The sequence below is a fragment of the Tachypleus tridentatus genome, chromosome 13, assembly GCF_004210375.1.
Source record: "Tachypleus tridentatus isolate NWPU-2018 chromosome 13, ASM421037v1, whole genome shotgun sequence".
NCBI lineage: Eukaryota > Metazoa > Arthropoda > Merostomata > Xiphosura > Limulidae > Tachypleus > Tachypleus tridentatus.
Window position 1 is genome coordinate 57,020,016 of NC_134837.1, and position 19,496 is coordinate 57,039,511.

The 19,496-nt window shown below is 36.1% G+C and overlaps 1 protein-coding gene and 1 long non-coding RNA gene across 4 annotated transcripts in view; one reads left to right on the forward strand and one right to left on the reverse strand.

Moving 5' to 3' along the window:
- LOC143237425 (RNA-binding protein Musashi homolog Rbp6-like) overlaps positions 1–19,496 on the forward strand; it is a 229,476-nt gene that overhangs the window by 79,506 nt on the left and 130,474 nt on the right. The window lies entirely within an intron of this gene.
- The window catches only part of LOC143237426 (uncharacterized), a 44,080-nt gene that overhangs the window by 21,069 nt on the left and 3,515 nt on the right, over positions 1–19,496 (reverse strand). Inside the window, exons 2-3 of one of the 2 annotated variants that reach the window (XR_013020064.1) lie at positions 15,121–15,185; positions 11,317–11,812 (exon numbers count right to left, since the gene is read on the reverse strand). This is a non-coding gene — a long non-coding RNA (uncharacterized LOC143237426). Of the gene's footprint in view, positions 1–11,316; positions 11,813–15,120; positions 15,186–19,496 lie in introns of those variants that run through there. The other variant, XR_013020063.1, reaches the window with a different exon arrangement.

A 19,496-nucleotide genomic window follows, 5' to 3' on the forward strand; every position in this document is an offset into this window, starting at 1 on the left:
CTGTGACATCTGTCCGGGCCTTTGTTGTGGCTGTCACGAGAGATGCCAAACGGGGTCCTGAGGCTGAGAATTATATTTTCCTCTTCTAAGTGCATGAGAGACTCTCTGACGCTCTGGCGTGCTGATTGCTGGCACAAGAGTGCTATGTATTGAGAAAAGAGTGACATTTGGTCTTTTGGTTCTGTTGATGCTGCAAGTCGGTCAGCCTTTTCTTTGTACTTGACACCAGTGTGGCCTGGGACATACACAAACTTGGGAGATTTATCATGGAGATAAGGTGAAGCCTTTCTTCATCCATCAGGTATCCATCCAATCTGGATTCTCTGCAACACTGCTATGGAGTCGGTGGCAAACACAACTGTGGTTATATCAGAAAATCATCGGACAAACCACCCAAGAGCTTGCTTGACAGCCTCAAGTTCCTTCCTGGTGCTACTTGTGTACAGGGTGCATGCTCCAGACTTCTCAGAAACACAGCAAATCCCCAACCTGCTCTCATGGTCTCTGGTATGAACGAGCCGTCTGTTGCAATGATGAGATTTCCCTTCTGGACAAGTTCCTGGACCATCTCCTGGCATGCCACTTCTGCTGCACCTTGACGCTATTCTCTACAATCTATGATGAACTTAACAATTACTGCAGGTTGGGATGGCCATTCCTCTTCTTCAGACCAAAGCCATGGAGGTTGGTTGGACAGGGAATATGAATTGCAGATCTTCTTGCAAGCCAGTGCAGCTATTTCAAACCACGACTTCCTCTTTAGATGAGACCTAGCTGCTACTTCATGTCTTGTGAGGCGTAGAGAACGTCTTTGTTGGTTGGATGTTTCAGCAGTGAAAGAGTACTTCCTTGTAAGGATGAGAAGTCCATGCATTGGATTTTGCCAAGACTTAGCAAACAGTAAGGCTTTTTGTGATGTTTACCTTCCTTGGTACTTGGGAATCCAGTGAAATGATGGAGTGCAGGCACTGGAGTTGATTTGGTGCAACCTGTTATGATCCTGAGATATGTGTTCTACAGCCTTTCCAGCCTTCCAAGTTGGTTGTAGCTGAGTTGTGCCAGGGGCAGTGCATAATCGATCACTGAAAGCACAATGCTTCTGTACAGCATATTCAAGAGTTTTTTAACATGCCTGCTTGCTACAGCATGAAAGACAGTCATTCCTTTTGTGGCCCTGACAATGAGCTCATCCACATGCTTGGAGAAGTTCAATTGCCTGTCAAGCACAATGCCCAGATAGCACAATGAGCCCTCATGTGTAATTTATGTGCCTCCGAAGGTTGGAATGGGAATATCTGATGTGTCAGCACCGTTGTTGAGAGTAAGGAACAGTGCTTTGGCCTTCTCTGGATTAATCAGCATGCTATTATCTTTACACCAATCTCTTATGTGGTTCAGCCTGGGTAGAATCCTACTTGTGATAATTTCTACAGATGTCCCACTGGTATGAATCAAGATGTCATAATCAAAGGTTTTGATTCTGATGTCAGGTCTGTCCAGCCTTGTTAGATAAAGGGTGTAAATGTTAAAAAAAGGATAGGTGACAGAGATGAACCCTGTGGGAGGCCAATGCTTATGGCTGACCAGTCTGACCTCCATTCACTATGTTTCATGATGACATGGCGCTGGCTGAAGGCTGATATAACCTTTCTGATACACAAAGTGGGAGTCCCAAGTGCAACATCTTGTCAGCGAAGAGAAGAAGTCGCACCCTATTGTAGGCATCTTCAAGATCAAGAGCAACTGTTAGAGCGTTCTCTTTCGCTCAAACCCAGACCACGTTTCTGCTTTGAAGTTGGCAGCATTGATCCAAGTTTTACATTGAGGCCTGATCCTCCAAGACCATCAGGAAGCAGGTGCTCAAACTGTTTGGTGATATAGCGAGCAACAACTCTCTCAGGTATCTTTCCAATAAAGTCCTGTAACACAATTATACGATATCCTTTGAGGCTTTTGTGGTATTTTCCTTGCTTTAGCACAGCACTTATGAAAGCATCTGTCTAGACTTATGGGATGACTCCTGACTTCCAGCTCTGCTCGTAAGCTTTTGCATTACCTCTGTTGGCAGGTATGTAACATTCTTGACAGGGATGCCATCTGGTACGGGTGCTCCTACCTTGCTGGTCCTGATGGCGTTCATCACACTTTCCATGTTGAAGCACTGCATAGGCTTACTTACCATAACCATCTCTTCAATTTGATTCCTGACCACTGTACTGTGATCCTAGTCATTGTGACTACTTTGATTGATGAATCTAACAAGAAAGACTTTTCCTTGGTCCTCATCGGTGAGTAGTATTTTTCCAGAGTCGCTGTACAAAGTGGTTTTCCAAAAGCCCTCCAAGCTTTCAGCTTGTTATGAAACTTCCAAAACTCCCTGGTGTTGAGGTTGGACTTATCACATAACCTGTCCCATTGTGCTCTGATGGTTCTAGATGCAGTTCTCTTGAACCTTGGTGTAGCATAGTTACATTCAATTCTTAGCTTAGTGAAGACTTCCAAATTAGCGGTGCCCCTGCACTGCTTAAACTCTCTTTTCTTTCTGTTCTTTTCTTTCCAGGCTGCATCCACGTCAGAATTTTACCAGTTTGGAGCATTTTCGCGTGTGATTATGGTTTTTGGAGGTTTCTCTTTCCTGATCCTGTCCTTGGTAGTAGCTCAAACCCCGGTTTTATCACTCTGATTGTACAAGGCCTTTTTCCTCGAAGGAGTGATATGATGGAGCTGGTAAAAGAAGCGTACCTCACACAAGAAGTGGTTACTCCCAATTCAGTAGCTCCTTCTCCAAACGGCCAAATTCCTGGCATCTTCATTTATCAGAGCCAGGTCAATAACTGTGCCAGAGTCTCCATATCTCCCTGCAAGCCCTGTAGGTTCTCCAGTGTTGAGGATGCAAAGATTCAACTCAGCAAGGGCCTCAAACAGTCCTAGGCCACTCCTGTTGCAGCCCATGGAATCCCAGCTGATGTGGCGTGAAATGAAGCCCCTCAAAATGAGAAATGGACTTTAATTGAAACTCAGGTCCTGAAGGAATTCCCACTCTTTAGCACTGGGTGCACTGTCACAAGCCATATAAAAGTTGGCTGTGGTGAGTGGGCTGAGTAGTCTGGGGTCGGACACTCTCACTAACTGGATCTTCCTGTTGTGGGTGTTGTATACTTGGTCATCCAGACGTTTTACTCTGATACTGCTATCTATCCTGCTAGTGATGGCTAGTTCACTATTGCCTGACAGTCTATTTAAAGTTCATCATCGAATCCAGCATTGTTTTGAAGCTTGGTTTGCTGTAGAAGTATTAGGTCGAATTCTCCAATTACCTTCTCCAACATAAGTTTGCTTCCTCTTATTCGCTTGATGTTACAGTATACAACCATGAGATGTTTTCTTCTCAATCTTTTACACTTTCCAATGAGTCGTCTCTTTCCAGCACTTTTCCCAGGCCTCTTCTTCCTAGAACCACTTTTTCTTCTCTTACTCCTATCCACTCTTCTCCTGTTGACCATTTGGTTCATCTGTCCCGGTGCACGCACACCGTAGCGCCGGCCACCACCCGTATGGGCGCTAATTGTCAAGTTTAATATATCTGTAGGCGAGAAGTTACTGTCCACGTATTGGGGCACTGCCCCTAAGCTTTATAGCCTAATGAGGCTGGGAGACAGCGACGGGTCAGTGCCTGTTGCCCAGAGACTGCCTGGGTTAGGCGGGCAGCGACTGACCAATGGCGCTAAAAACCACCCCCACTGTCGTAGATGACCCCTGGCGGGTGTTCTTAAGCCGATATGGACACCCTTAAAACCGTTGGTCGTCTAAAAGACTTCTCATCTGCCTGGATGACAGTCACTTCTCCCCCTTTCTATCAGGGCCAGTCCCCTTAGCATGTAGATGCAAATCCCAATCCACAAGGCAGCAGAACTATTTAACCCATAGTTGGGTCTTGAACGGTGGATGCCAGAGCGTGTCCACACACCGATGTGCCATGCACATCGCACCTCTGGGGCTCAAGATGCTCCGAAATCCCTTGCAGTTTAGCCTGGGACCGTGAGGTGCCCAGTTACAGTGTGTTGCCACGGAGAGGCACTGCAAGGATCCAGCAGAGGCTCTGTACTAGCAGAGGGAGACTTACACAGTCCGATCTCCTTTCCACCTGTTAGCTAGCCAGCGGAGACAGCTAAGAGCGAGAATTTAGAAGCACTACACTAAACTACATTACGCCCACTACCCCACTAATCGCATCACTACACCCTGTGGTAGCACCACCATCAACACCATAAGGTTTAATAATTTCCTATTCGTTTTTAACAGCAGATTTAATCAAATACTTCATCTGACTACATTTAGGATATGTGTATAAATTTTATAGTGACCCTTTCAACGATTGTACTTTTTCGTAATCATATGTCCAAAAACTTATAATCTGTTACTTATGCAAAATAGGTGTAAATTTTTACCTGCTTTCATAAATAAATACACTGAGCGAGGTAATTTACATGTTTCCTGTGAATTGGTTTTTCAGCTTTTTCAAGGCGAGTGCTACGGATTCAGACTTAAGAATGCTCTCCGAGTGAACGTTTAAAAGGAAAGCTTCTGATATTTCATTAAAAATTTTTTGTTTTGTTGAATTTCCCGCAAACCTACTCGAGTAATATCTTAACTAGCTGCCCCTAATTTAACAGTGATAGACTGAAGGGAGAGCAGCTACTCAACATCACCCACAGTCAACTCTCGGACTAACCTTTACCAACGAATAGCGAGATTGACCAACACAATATAATGCTTTTTAGCTGAAATGATAAACATGTTTGGTAAGAGGATTCCAATCTACGGTTCGTATATTGCGAGTCGAGTGCTCTAAGCACAAGGCCATGCCAGGCTTCATCAAGCCAGACCTTCCAAAGCAAGTAAATTAGTAATATATCTTTATGTTTATGTTCGTAAACATGTGTATACACTGGCTTGTTAAGTGGTCAAACATAATCACAAGATAATTAAATACTATTTATTTAAAAGAGGGAAATAGGGACCGTAAAAAAAACAGAAACAATTTGAATCAATATGCAAAAAAAAATATATTTTCAAGCCTACAACTGTGACTCTAAAAAAATCTAGATTATTTTCTAAAAGCCACAGATTCCATTTTAACTGTACTGTGGACATTATGTAGACTTGTGAAACAAAAATAAGAATAATTATAAACTACTAAAATACGCATTCACAATTTTATCGGAGTACGAAAATTAGTAGAATATATCACCACCGTCGTAGTTGTCTACTGTAAGAAAACTCGTTGAAATATTTGCAGAAAATCAAGTAGAGAGAAAGTACAACAGCTGAGAAACATTGAAGAACAGTGAACTCGAGAAATGATAAATCTTCAAGATTGAATATTAATCTATAAAATATAAAAAATATTTTCCAACTAGCTGGAGTATTTGTTCCCTAGTAGAAACTTGTGTAAATTCGTGATTAATGGAAAGTTATCTTAAGACAATAGAAGTGTTTTCGCTTATATGCAATTTAAAGAACACAAAAACACCCATAAAAACGTTAAAACGTAAAGTGAAATCGCAAATTTGGATATATTTCCACATGGACTCAATAAACCTTCATGTCAACTTTGATGCAGATCTATCAACAGAGGACGAACTAGTTATAAAAACGCAAAAATGCCCATTAAAACAGCAAAATGCAGAACTGACTATGTATCTTTCCGTAGACCCAACCAACCTCTATACCAATTCTAGTAAAGACTCATCCACGTCATGCGAAGGAATAACATGAATATACCACAGACAGTATGATTATATTTTTTTGTAGATTACTTTTGTTTTTGGTTTTTGAATTTCGCGCAAAACTACACAAAGGCTATCTGCGCTAGCCGTCCCTAATTTAGCAGTGTAAGACTAGAGGTAAGGCAACTAGTCATCACAATCCACCGCCAACTGTTGGGCTACTATTTTACCAACGAATAGTGCGATTGACCGTCACTTTATAACGCCCCCACGGCTGAAAGGGCGTGCATGTTTGATGCGACGGGGATTCGAACCTCAACCCTCGGATAACGAGTCGAGTGCCTTAACCACCTGGCCATGCCGGACCGTTTTTGGCGATTAATGCGCATTATTAAAACAACGAATTTTTTTCAGTGGCAAAAAGTGACGAATTAGAGAAATTATTCGATGTAAAAAACGAAGGCGCTTGAAGTAATTTTAATATTACCCTACTGTCATACCCGGCATTTCATTCAATACGACTCTTCAGCTTTCAATAAGATATTCATAGCCGTTTTTTGTGTAGTGGTTTATAAAACTATAATCAATATCAAGGCTGTAAGCACTGTTAAATATATACATTTATATTTAAATGTATATTTAAATTTTATGCCTAGCATAAAACGGAGAATTCCCAAGAGTGTAAAAGGTGCTGATTGGCTTAGAATAACTTATGTTGGTAGCAAAGAATTTAAAATTTTAGAGAGTGGAAAACGCAAGTTTCAACAATCAACTTTTAAAAAGTAGCCCTACCATCTTCTCAGGAATTTGTTTAGAAGATGTTTGCGCAGTTTCTGCTGTAGTCTTCGTAAAGAAATTTTTCTAGTAGCGATAAAAACAAAACAAAAATATCCTTTTTTTCCAAAAAAGGAACATAAATAGTCCAATGTATGACTGCACAGGAGTGTTTTTTAGTAGCTTTGTTCAACTTTGAAAGAAATATTTTTAGCATTTTTTCTTTAGGCTCCTGAAACAAGAATAATAATTTAGCAGTGTAAGACTAGAGGAAATTCTAGTAGCCATCATCACCCGTTACCAACTCTTGCGTTCGTCTTTTGCTAACATATAACGACATTGACCGACACATTATAACGCCCCCACAGCTGAAAGGGCAAACATGTTTGGCGAGATGGGAACTTGAACCCGCAACCCTAAGAACATGTGTCAAGCGCCTTGGCATGCAAAGCCAATAAAAAAAATGAAGCGTTTTGACATGGTTAGATAAGTTTAAGATTTTAGATTTAAAACATGGTTTTACTCCCCGGTGTTTCATTTACGAAGCCTTATGAAGAAACTACAGTACAAGAGTGAAATGCCAGGGAATAAAATATTGTGTTATCTGAAGTGTAATGCTCGACACGTATTTGAACCTGTAAGACTTTATTGTAAGTTAAATAAAAAACATCGGCCCTTTCAGCCGTGGGGGCGTTATAATGTAACGGTCAATCCCACTATTCGTTGGTAAAAGAGTAGCCCAAGAGTTGGCGGTGGGTGGTGATGACTAGCTGCCTTCCCTCTAGTCTTACACTGCTAAATTAGGGACGGCTAGCACAGATATCCCTCGAGTAGCTTTGTGCAAAATTCAAAACAAACAAACAAACGAAAACACCTATAGTAACAAGATATCCTAATGATAATTCATTGTACCATAAGCATTTCAACTATTGTTTATTATAAACCTCAACTAGACCGAATTCAGTTTTTGGGTCTAATAAGATGAATTGTACTGCAGTAACCATCACAAACTTCGATATATTTTGTAGACTTTCTTTCTAGGAACATGTTAAATACTGGACTTTCTTGAGTTAAAACAAGTAATAACATTTCGAGTCTTGCCAGTACATACCTTTTCAATGCAAGGCAAATCCTAGAGTAATTTTCCTGAACTCGAAGTTTAGTATCGATTATCCCTGATATTGTATTCGTGCGACAAGATCCATCCCCGTTTGACTGTGGGCTAACTTATCATGTTTCACTTTTATAGCAAATAACTTGCGCGCAACTACATTGATGCAGTGAATCCCGTTTGGTTTTGTAAGTTATTGCCACTTGTACCAGTCATAATACCAATAAAAAAACCAGGTTTAACAAGATATTTCAACAGCATTTCAGTTATTCTATGCATGAATATTGTTTCAATATTTTATATCTTTTCATTTTAAGATAAAGCTAATCAATACTGTTTGCAATTAATTATTTTCTACAAAAGAAGTCTATCGACTTACAACTCTAAAAATCGGATTTTCATACCCGTGGTGGCAGAGCACTTATAGCCCATTTTGTAGCTTTGTGTTTACCTACAAGCAAAACAAAACAAGAGAATGATTTCTCTTTTACTTTTGTTTTTTAACAGAAAATGAAAACTCTCATTAATGGTTTATAGTGTGTCATTAAATTTATCCAAGTCTTATTCCTCTTGAACCTTAAGATTTGAGTAGACACAAAAGGAAATGTTTAACGATCGTTATTCATTTGTCTCCATTTTTAAATTACAAAACATGGTCTACAATTTTTATTGTCCAAAACATGCAATTGAATGTATTGCACAAACGTGCATTCTTATATGAATATATATTGTTGCCAGTTGTAGGTTTGTTCCTCCTTTTGTAGATATTTTTACATATTAAAAATTTAAACGTACGATGAAAAGCATTTCAACTATATGCATTCATGATTAGGCTTGCTGCAGAGGATTGATTTCGTCATGTTATAATAATGATGAATACGAAAAACAAAACGTCATGTGACAAACATATCCAATACAAATTACCAGTATGACCATTTGACTTTGTTTGACGGTACGTAGGTAGTGTGATGACACCAAAAACTGATTGTTTTTGGAAAGGTAACAGCTCTTTCGAACGAAGATATTCCCATACTCAGATAATAAAAATTCATTCAGATCGAGGATTTAGAAATTAAAAGTTGGAATATACCATGTACTTAATGACATTGAAAAACAAAGGAATGTGGATAAACTTGGAACAAATCGTACTGCAGCCGTGGTAAACAACATGTAGCGTATTGTAATAGGTGAGAATCCACTAAAACGAAGGTCAGTGGCAAAAAAAAAAAAAAGACGTTAGCGTGCCTCAGCCAACAGTACGCAATGTAAGCAAGAAGGAGCTCGGTCTGTAAAAAATGAAATAAACGGTAACTATCTATGGAAAAGCGGCAGAAAGTGGTTACACTCGATGAAGCGTATATATACTTTGAAAATTGTGACCATTTTCTACTGGTTAGTGGGTGAAAAGATTTTCTAGGTTTCTACAAAAATGTCGCGAAAATTTACGAATTGATTCTTTATCATCCTTGTATCTGACACCAAGTTATGAATCAGAAGATGGATCACAAAGTTAAAGGTGAACTCTGCTAACTATCACACCATATTCTAAACCTTTTGCGCCACACAGGAATGTCAGCTTTGGTAGAAACGGAACAAACATGTACGAATTCACCAAGATAAGGCTTCCAGTCATACCTCCTGTTCAACAACACATACCTGAATCACCTGGAGAATGAAAAGAAATTACTTGTTATTCCATATGAAGACAATGATTTAGCCACTGGACTACGGATTTATGTGAGATCAGACTGTTCAGATAGATGCTGTGAAACAGTCGACCTCTTACATTAAGTGGATTATGGAAACCCTACTGACAGGAGTGGTGTGTTTTGGACATGATAGTCTTATGATGGAGCATTTTGTCATAGAAACTACGGAGCCATTATCTCGGGCTATAAACTTATCACTTTTGAGGGTGCTGTTTTCCCTGGAACTTACTCCATAAAGTAGGGATCAGAAAGCTGTAGGAATCATTGTGCAGCGTCATAAAACTGAATAAATTGACATCATAAGATGTTACTTGTTTTTCTCTGCTATATGTCTTTGCTTAATTTGATGAACAGAATTATGTGATAGAATCTATAAAGGTGCAAAAGCAAGTCATTGGAAAAAGATAACTGGGTCAAACGAATTTCTGAAACTCTTCTGCCTTCTGGTGTAACAACTAACAAATTCATTGGCAATAGCCTTATTGTCAAGACTCAGTTACTTCATCATTGTGAACATATAAGGCCGTGCACCAGTTTAGACTAGTTTGATGCACAATGCTTCTCAACTTTATGCACGTCATTATATTGTATAAGCTACATTGGAAATCCCAAGAACAGCGTTACTACAATAAAAAAAGCAAAATGTTTTATCGCAATGTTGGCAAACTTGTTTAATGAAGTTTTCAGGGTTGTTTTAATCATCTGTTTGTCTACCGTGTTGTTTTCAAGATACACGGTTACCAGGTAGGCTCATGGCCTGACGTTGCGTGTTTTCAATATTATTTTAATATAATACACTCAACCTTCCATGGTCACTTTATAACAGTTGCCAGTTAGCTTTTTGTTTGATTAAAATAACTTAACTGTAGGAGAGAAATGTAGGTTACAAGTATTTTATATTTTTAAATGCACCTGTCTCTTAGCATTATTCCTACTTTTATTTGTCTATGTAATATCTTAAATTACATAATGTAGCGGAAATGACACCTTATACAGAACAAAATGTGCGGAGTTGTTTAACATTGTCTCTCTTATAGGATACGGTATTCATCTGACGCATCGATATTAAAATGTGTCGCTTTCTAGCTTGTCAATGATGCTAAAGATGTCAGTTTGTCAGCATTTTCAATAGATGTATTGAAACTAATCTTAGACGGTCATAATACTAACAGACGTGTATACCAACTAATGTTCGTATTACATTTTAATAATATTTCAGTTCAACGTGAAACTATAGTTATTCCATACGTTAATTCTGTATTAACACATGTTCAGAGAGAGAGATCTCATACTGGTTTGCTTATGTCTTTGTTTTATGATGAAGCCAGTAGATACTGTTTATAATTAATTATGTTATACAAATGCACGGTTTTATTTTTCTTTTACTGTTATGAACAGAAATTCTAAAAGACATGAGTTGTTTACTGTGCTATTAGATTTATCCAAAGTATAGCAATGTGAAAATAATGTAAGAGTACAATAAATACAATGTAAGAGGTGACTTTGGACTATTTAAGAAGTATTTTCATGTACATGATTTTATTTGAATCTTGTTAAATGTATTATATCAAATAATTCATTTTCATCTGGGTATATCTTTTGAGTCATAAAGAGCACATTGAGTATTGTTTCTTGAAGTTTGAACCTAATATTTCAACTCCTGTTCAAATATAGATATTTAGACATCTCTTTAAATATTATATCAAATATTATATTAAAAACTATAGTTCGAAGCCTAAGAACTGTTGATTTTATGTCGTGACTACTTTTGTAATTCTTTGCTTTAAGTAGTAGACTTTTTTGTCTGGAATAAGACTACAAAAAGTTAAAACACGTAAGTCGAATAATAATCCTCATGAAATTCTCTTGTAGTTGGAGTGGTCAAACATGTTAAAATTATGTTTTATAATCATCCATTTTACAAATGCAGAAATATCTCTTAAGACAATAATGTCATCTTTGGACAAAATGGCTTGAACTTGGTGTCGAACACTTCTCTTATAAAAGTTCCTTATACAGGTCTGAAGAAAAGACAAGAGAAACTTGGAATTTACTTGGTAGCTGGACAAGTTGATACTTGTGGAGGTTTAACTACTTCAGGAAGTTAAATAAAGAGGCCTCTGCCTAGAGAAATACATTTCACGATTGGCAGATGATAGGAGTTTAACGAATAAGTTACATACAGTATTTAACTTTGGATAGTGTAGTTAATATGAAGCGTGTAAAATAAAAAGTAAATACCTGCAACAAGAAGAAACGTTACTTTGATACAAACCGCACGAGGCATTTCCCATTGCGAGGCCCTGATCTTGTGAATGCTGATATTTTTGTAATGAAATTCGTTAGACTTTAAACATTTAAGTGACGATGTTAGCGCGTTAAAAAGTGATAGTCAACTTTTTAGCATGGGTGGTAGAATGCTATTGACTGATTGTCTTCTTTCTGATCAGTAATTCAAAGTGGTGGACGGCAGCAGACAGTATTATTGGCTATAAAATACAAAATAATAACACAAATCAAACGTAAACCGGGTCACGAACATGCAGACAAAAAAATGTTAATGCTAATATATTAATATGTTTCTGACATTTACTTACACAGATTGCCATTATCACACGCTCATGCGCGTGTTGCTGTAGTAAATGTATATATTCATCCATTAATAACACAATACATAAATTTCAAAAATGTATACTCATATTTTCGAAATCAATATATTTATATATATATATATAAATGTGTGTGCGTGCGTATGTTTACCGTTTCACCACCTAATATCATTTATATTTAAATTCCTGCGACCTCTACCCACATGTTATTAAAGAAGATAAGATAGACACTCAAGATACCTTCATACACACCTTAAATTTGATATCAGATTACTTTATCATGTCAGATAAGCTAGATCCGCGGAACTAAAAATGCAATGGCGCAAGTCTGCCTCTGTAATTGCGGGTAGGGTGAAGGGGACCAAAAGGGGAACACATCTGTTGGTCTTCTCAAGCTAAGGTTTGTTAACATACACATCTGTTGGTCTTCTCAAGCTGAGGTATGTTAACATACACATCTGTTGGTCTTCTCAAGCTGAGGTTTGTTAACATCCACATCTGTTGGTCTTCTCAAGCTGAGGTTTGTTAACATACACATATGTTGGTCTTCTCAAGCTGAGGTTTGTTAACATCCACATCTGTTGGTCTTCTCAAGCTGAGGTTTGTTAACATACACATCTGTTGGTCATCTGAAACTGAAGTTTGTTAACATACACATCTGTTGGTCTTCTCAAGCTGAGGTTTGTTAACATACACATCTGTTGGTCTTCTCAAGCTGAGGTTTGTTAACATACACATCTGTTGGTCTTCTCAAGCTGAGGTTTGTTAACATACACATCTGTTGGTCTTCTCAAGCTGAGGTTTGTTAACATACACATCTGTTGACATCTTTCTCAAATTGAGGGTTGGTAGCATACATCTCTGTCAGCTTACTTTTCAAACTGTGTTTTTTGGTTTAAATACTGGTGGGAGTTTTGACAAACTATGATTTATTAGTAAATACATACAACATACCATATTTTCTGGTTAAAGTATAAAAGTTCGGCATCTTGTTTCTGTTGACCCCTGAAGTAAAATAAGTGTCAATGAATTCCATATTTTCCCTACATATTTCATTGAGTTAATGCTTAGATACTTATTCTAATGTTGAATTTTGATCTCTGATCTTACCGCAATTATTTTCAATTATGTAACCGCAACTTTAGTTGCAGTTTTGATGGTATATGCCTGAATAAAATATTACTTATGAAACTATTTCAGTGAAACTAGATCAAGTAATTGTCTTAAAAATACTCTAATTTTGTAAATCTATATGAAATTAATTTCATTTTTTACTGTTTTAATTATTTGCATAAAAAAGAATCAAAGGTGAAACCTCGGAAGTTCTTCGTAGCACCTATTTTTTTAGTATGTTACAAATGTCTTAAACTTAGTTGTTTGAGTTTAATGTTACTTGTATATAACATGAAACATGATTTCATGCACAGGGTTTTATTTGTTTCTCTGAGAATTATAGTGTTTTATTATCATTTTTATACAGTAAATAATTGTTCAGGAAGGAACCAAGAAACGCACAACGTTACGATTATCGATTAGTGAAGGTTCTCACTTCTTTCTACACTTTGTAAAACACCACATTTGATCACATTTATATTGTTTATTTTTATTGACTTGAACAAACATAACAATCTCCATCAACTAATTAACTGTTTGTCGAATGTTTGAGCAAAAATACTTAAGGATTATTTGTTTTAGCCATCCCATATTTTGAGAAGATGGACTAAAGAGAAGGCAGTAGGGCACCATACCCCATTCCAATTTTTAGGCTTCTCTAATCGAATAGTGGAGTTTAATTACAATCTTGTAATGCGTCCAAAAATGAGGAGTGCAAAGCTGTGGTAATGTGAGTCGAACCGTGGACACTAAAACAGACAGATGTATTGTGTAGTTAAAGGTAATGTATCAGTAAAAGATTTTTTGGAGCTGGGCTTTTGATAAGACGTATGATACGACAGACATATACATTACCAATAAAGAAACCAATGTGGAAATTTAACACTTCGTTTAATGTCTGAAATATTGTGTGATTAATTGATTCTCCTCTATAGGGCGTGTAATAATCCTTAGCAGGCTCACCCTCTTACAAGAGATAAAACAAAATTTTAGCCTTAGTTACAAAAGTTGCAGAAGGTAATCGCCTGTACGCTATTGATACAAACATAATACCAGTGTTGTTGTAGCAATTTGTCTTGTAACCTACCCATTCTCAACTCTTTCACTTAATGTTACGGGAAAACAACATTGTTGGAGCGAGAAAGGAAAACATTAATTAACGCTGGAAGTGTCTACGGACATCCCACAGCCATAAGAAGATATGTTCTTCACGATTCGTGTTTTAACGTATTATTTTATCCTTGTTCTTATCAGACTGATGAACTAATTCGTCAGTCTACTAATCCTGCGATGAAAATGACTAACTGAAATTGTCCCCAACCCTAGATTTGAAATATATTTTCCAGTAACTAGAGGCTGGGAATCCTAAAGAACTAACTATTTACACGTTCTGTGTCTTCAAGGTTTAGCCTTGTTATCGAACTCTTTGATACTATGTGTGGCTAATTGCAAAAAATCATGATTTTGTTGGCATACAAAATTTCCCTTTTTTAACTCCAGTGACTTGCACAAAGTAGGAAAAATAACGATAACAAAGAAAAATAAACAAATAATGTGAGATAAATCAATATATTAAAACTCATCTCTCAACACCTGCTGGCTACCAAAATAAAGCAGAGATTAAGTCATTTTCATGAGTGGTCATGCAGCATGTTATAATAAGATTTAAGTAGCATTTTATGAAAAGATTACTTGTTTGAAGTTAAGCACAAAACTACACAATCTGTGCTTTGCTAATCACGAGTATCGAAACCAGGCTTTTATCGTTCTGAGTCCCCAGACATACTGCCATGCCATTATAAAGTTACAGCAATGAGAGGCGAGCGATGGACACTAAAATATACAGATGTATTGTACAGTTAAAGGTAATGTACCAGTAACAAAGTTTTTTGGAGCTGGACTTTTGATAAGGCAGACATATGCATTACCAACAAAGAAACCAATGTGAAAATTTAACACCCCTAGTTTAGTGACTGTAATCTTATGTGTGGTTAATTAGATAGGGGAGGCTTACGAAAGGATATCATTATTTTTCTTTAAAAATGTTGTATACCCCTAAAACAACGGTAACTTACTACACTTATATTGCGACCATTCGGCTCTCTGCAACATCATGTCTTCATTCACAAAATTCAGTCACCTGTAGTAAAAATATAATTTTTTTCAATCGATTTTTTTTACTTCCTTTCTTGCACTATAAAAGATATTTGGTTAAGTTAAATACAAAAAAGGCCAAAAGCAAATAGAGTAAGTTTGATTTCTTATGGTTTAAGATATATATATTTAACGAAAATGTCTATGGGTCTATGATATCAAGGGATTCGCAGTGGTTATACATGTTAGTCTTCTTACAAAATGTTTTAAACTGTAAAATATAGTACTTTAAAAAGCATTTATTTGGTAAAATGATGCTTTAGTCGGGATAGCCACATTACAAAAAAGAAAAGAAAACAGAGGAGGCTGGTACAGAAGTAAAGTTTCCATTGATCACGACGAAAGTGAAAACAAAGCCACTGACAAACAACAACTAGCTGCTCATAATTCATATACTTTTTCTGCTGTACTTTTTAGGACTGGGTTCTTTTAGTGGTTGAAGGATCAGATAACGTTTTCATGTTGGACATTACTAATTCACTGTTATTTTACGTTATCACGTAATAACCTAATACTGTTGGCCAAAATAGTCAACAGCGTTTATTACTGCTTGAATATTGTTGTAACATGAAATAGTTAATAGTGTAAATATCCTACATTTGAAAGTTGTTACAACTTACAAGTTGAGTTACAAGTAACAAAGTGATTCAATTTAAAACTACAGAGCAGCAATGGCTTTTTCACATGCAAAATAAGTCAAAATACTGCGAACTTGCTGAATTCGATTATTCACCGAACTTTGAATTAAAAATGCATTTTCAATTTTATCTCAGTTTTAATATTTGTAAAATAACGTAAAAAAAACTCTGGAGAAGTATGCTAAGATAAAATTCTAAAACGTTAAGCGAGGGCTGTATATAATACAAGTAAATTTATAGAAAAAACTGTTATTCTTCAAATAACAACATTTCCGCCTCACGGAGACAAATACAAATCAGTATGTAAAGGCAAGAAATATATTACACATGTTAGTTTAAGTTTCTACACTTATTTTTTACTCACAAGCGTTGATACAATACAAATGATCTTTTTATGTATGTAAACATTTATAAATATATCACACACACACACAATAAAAATGGCAAAATTTAGTGGACTGTGTCAAAAAAATAAGGCGGAACTAGAACTGCTATTTTAAGCATCTTTTATGTCAAGCTTATATCTAAGTCAACTTTTTATTTAGATAAGGCTCATAAATTTGCAATTTTTATAGTCTCTCATAACTTTAAGTCTACCCAGCCTTTCTTTTTTGATTATTATAAATTTTGTTGCTAAAATGAAAAGAAGCCATGGTGAGTAATCTCATAATCTTTGTCATTCGTTTTCTTTTTTAACTGGATGTTTTCAATACTATTTATAAAGGTGCTTTAGCCAAAATTACTGAAGCCAACTGATTTTCTAAACTGATGTAGAATAAAAAAGGGTTCCATAAAAATAGTAGTTTTTATTAATAAATGCTGTTAAATATATTAACTTAAATAAAAAAACTGTAGTAAAATAAACTTATTTTACAAGTAGAACAAACAATATTCTCCGTATTTACTGTTTCACGAAGCAAATACTTTGCTAGGTCTAAAAAGTAAGCATCAAAAATTAACCAAATGAGTTTTTTAATTTCTTGGTTTTTAGTTTTAGCTTATATTTAATTTGTTTAGAGTATTCTAAGTTGTTGTTGTTTTGTTTGTCGAAAAAGAAATACCGACTCTTTTTTGATGTTTTAATTATTTTTATATATGCAAAAACGGCTCGTTTGGGCTGAGAAAATATTTTACATAGAAGAGCGAACAACGTTTCGACCTTCTTCGGTCATCGTCAGGTTCACAAAGAAAGAGGTAACTGACCGGAAGCTGACCACATGTTTGAAAGGGGTTGTGTAACTGAGTGTCGGAATGTAGAGGGCGGTGTTTGATGTTTGAATATAATTTTATTTATTTTATTATATTAATATAGGTATAAAGGCGTTCCTTTATATTAGTTTATTTTGGGCTTAAGTTGTTGTATAATTAAGGCTTCTTTAATTTTGCGTTTGTTCATGTTTGTTTCTTTATTTAGTATTTGAGTGTTTTCTATGGTTATGTTGTGTTTATTTGACTTGCAGTGTTCGAAAACGTGTGAAGGTGACTTTTTATGTTCTTTGAATCTGGTTTCCATTTTTCTACTTGTTTTCCAATATAGAAGTCGTGGCAGTTATCACATTGTATTTTATAAATAATGTTGGTGTGGTGTTTGTCAGTGTAGTTTTTACACAGTATAGACCTCAGTTTTGTGCCTGGTTTTTAAATAAATTTGGTATTAACTGGAATGTCATATTTTGTTACTAATTTTTGCCAAATGTTGGTTATTTGTCTGCTGATGTCAGGAATATATGGTATGCAGCAGTACATGATTTCGTGGTTTTTTGATTCGTGAGATATACTTACTTTTGTTGGTTGATTTTGCTTTATGTCTAAGTGTGTGCGTATAATGTTTTCTACGGTTTGTGGAGGAAACTTATTGATGTTGATGAAGTATTGTTTTATTTTGTCTAATTCATCGTTAATTTTATCTGGTGAGCATAGTTTATTTGGTTTATTAGTATTATGAGTTTTTGTTTTGTTTCATGTGCTGAGTCCCAAGGAATGTATAGTCCAGTATGGGTGATTTTTCGGTGGATTTCTGTTTTGAATTATGTGTCGGTTCTTGTAATTTTGAGGTTAAGAAATGATATTTGATTGCTTTCTTCCTGTTCACATGTGAAGTTAATGTTGGGATGTATAGAGTTAATGTGATTGAAAAAATTAAGTATGCGTTCTGTAGATTTGAATCCCGCAACCGTGTCATCTACATATCTGTACCAGTATAGTGGTGGATGTAATACTGTGTTACTTCCTTGTGTTGCAACTTGTGTCATAAAAATATTGGCTAGAACTGGTGATACCGGGTTGCCCATGCTTAGGCCATTTGTTTGTATATAGTTTTGGTTGTTGAACATGAAGTTTGTCTTTATTGTGGTGAATTCTATGAGGGTTGCTAATTGGTTACTGGGAATGTCCATAGTTGGGTTAGAGTCTCGGATATAAAGTTCTAAGGTTATTTTGCAGGCTTCAGTGGTTGAAACTTCTGTAAAGAGGGATATAACATCGAAACTGGCCATTAAGGCCTTATGATTAAGTTGATTTAGATTAGACTTGAAATTAAAAGAGTCTTTGATGAATGAGCTGGCTGATGTTACATATTTGGAGAATGCCCATGCTATGTATTTACCAAGATTGTAATTAAACGATTCATATGTGGACATTATTCGTCGTAATGGACAATCTGGTTTATGAGGTTTGGGGATGCCGTATATTTGTGGTGTGCGTGAGTCGGTTTTACGTAGGTAGGAATGAAGTGTTTGTGAAATTGTGTTGGCTTTTTTCATCTGTAGTAATAATTTGTTCAGTTGCGTCTCATGTGTCTTTGTTGGATTTGTGTTTTTTCGAACACAACATAACCATAGAAAACACTCAAATACTAAATAAAGAAACAAACATAAACAAACGCAAAATTAAAGAAGCCTTACTTATACAACAACTTAAGCCCAAAATAAACTAATATAAAGGAACGCCTTTATACCTATATTAATATAATAAAATAAATAAAATTATATTCAAACATCAAACACCGCCCTCTACATTCCGACACTCAGTTACACAACCCCTTTCAAACATGTGGTCAGCTTCCGGTCAGTTACCTCTTTCTTTGTGAACCTGACGATGACCGAAGAAGGTCGAAACGTTGTTCGCTCTTCTATGTAAAATATTTTCTCAACCCAAACGAGCCGTTTTACATATAAATTTTTTTACAAGTGGGTTAAATTTTTTTTGTATTTCTTTCAATAGCATGCTGTCCGTTAATATACGACACAAGAATTTGTATGTATAAAGAAAAAAATGAATAAATGCTACATTATGCTTACATTACTTGAACAACAGAATACAGTATATTTTATAAAATAGTAATTTATTTGAATAATTGTAAATCAGTTTACAATAGATGAATAAATTCGCAAAAATAATATTAAAATAATGTGAAAGTTTCTAAGCTACCTTAAGGTTATGGGATGGCTGAGAATTTCTTTCTTCTCTAAATCCTATCGATTTGAAAGGATTGCAAGAGTGTCCTCATTGTGTTTAGATAATAATAACAATAAAAGTATCTATTATTAACTCATTCAAACAGAAAGGACTTCAGTTGTACCGTAAATACGGTACAGAGAGCGCTAATACAAAGAGCCGTTCAGCGAGTACTAATAGGTACTTAAGTCGTACGATAAGTG